This window comes from Dendroctonus ponderosae, unplaced genomic scaffold (genome assembly GCF_020466585.1).
Source record: "Dendroctonus ponderosae isolate FM_Combo_2020 unplaced genomic scaffold, Dpon_F_20191213v2 Dpon_F_20191213_6, whole genome shotgun sequence".
Lineage (NCBI taxonomy): Eukaryota > Metazoa > Arthropoda > Insecta > Coleoptera > Curculionidae > Dendroctonus > Dendroctonus ponderosae.
Window position 1 is genome coordinate 13,722,107 of NW_026018814.1, and position 1,685 is coordinate 13,723,791.

The following is a 1,685-nucleotide window of genomic DNA, read 5'->3' on the forward strand; positions in this document are numbered from 1 at the left end:
TACGTTTCGGTGTATTTTTCCACCATCATCAGTTTCAAAATGTATGCCAAGGCTTAAAGCAGCAACAACGCTACCTATAAAAACTGATGATGCTGGAAAAATACACCGAAATCTTACTTACATTACCACGTACATTATTTAACATTTTCTACTTAATTTATGATGAACGACGTGATAAAGATCCAAACAAATGTGAGTTTCACTTGAAAAAGTTTCCCATAGCGCTTAAATCAACTTAAAGCCTAAGCTTGCTTTCTGGATACTAGTTTTATTTTTCTTATATCACTTATTTATATGTATTATATTATTTTTTTCATCAAATGTTAGCTACATGTGCAGATTTTGAATGTCGATTATTGATAGGGTTCAAATTGCAAAAAACATATATTAAAAAACTCTATTAAACTTAACTTTTAAACGTTTTTTTAAAGTGTGTGCAAATTGTTAAGAAATCATATTATATATGTATGTTGTGGATATTTTATTTGCATCTCCAGTTTTGCACCTATCTGTTAATTTTTGCGCATCATTTCCACAAGATATGTTTGTTTTCTTGTTTTTTAATGTTGTTTTACTTTGATCATCCAAAGTATTATTTGAAATACTAAAGTAAAATCCTACTGAAAAAATGAAATTATTACAAAGGAACCTTCTTAATTGATAAAGTGGCAAATAGTGAAACGCGCATCTATTTTTTTACTATTGAAAAATATTGATAAAAACTATAAAACGGATTTTAATAGCTTAAAAAACGCCTGCTTTCATTGTGAAAGAAAATCGATCAAAGCTTATTCTGATTCCTTCGGCACATGTTGTATATCATTCCAGTTCAGTGTTGCTTACATTACAAGCTTACTCTCCGGAAATTATACCCAAGGCCTCTGGTCAACTTCCGCTTCCGCTTCTTACGGTCCCTGATTCATTGCTCTTATCAGAATTTTAACTAAATGCGTTCTTTAGGGGAATCCTACCCAGAGCAATCTGACTTTCGATTTACTTCGATATCAGTAATCGAGATTTATCAGGGAATGCGTTTCGAAGGAAATGCGAAGGAAATAGATCTACGTTCAATAGTTTTTGAGATTTCAGTTCTTAATCGAAAGTTCCATAGAAATCTTGAAAGCAGCAGCTCGATGAGCTTTTGCACAATATTTACAATAATAGAGCTTATTTGTTGATATAAATAGGTACATGTTGAGCGAACAATAAAGCGTGAATCATATAATATACAAAGAGGCGCACGCTACTTGGTATTTTTTTGAAGTTTTGGCTGCTTCTATAAGTAATTGCTTATCACCTAAAAAAGTATTATCAACTTTGCTTTTTCAAATAAGACACTGCGTGAAAAAGCAAATATTTTTTCGCAATGCTTTTCCATACCCATCTTCACGGTTTCCGACTAATTAATTATTTTTTAATTGCGTCGTTCAACACAACAAAACAACTTATAATTTAATATTATCGCAGTTATCTGCGATATTTGTAGATATTCGTATAAACGTTGGATGCGCCATACCAAAATAATTACCATATGCATTATCGAGTAACCTGAGCCTTTTAAAATGATGAAAAATATATAAATATTATATACGGGGTGTCCCGACATATGTGGGCATGCTCTAGGATTTGTACAGGGTACGTTATAAAACATAATAAGTTTCTATAAAAAAACTTTTTCCAGAGGG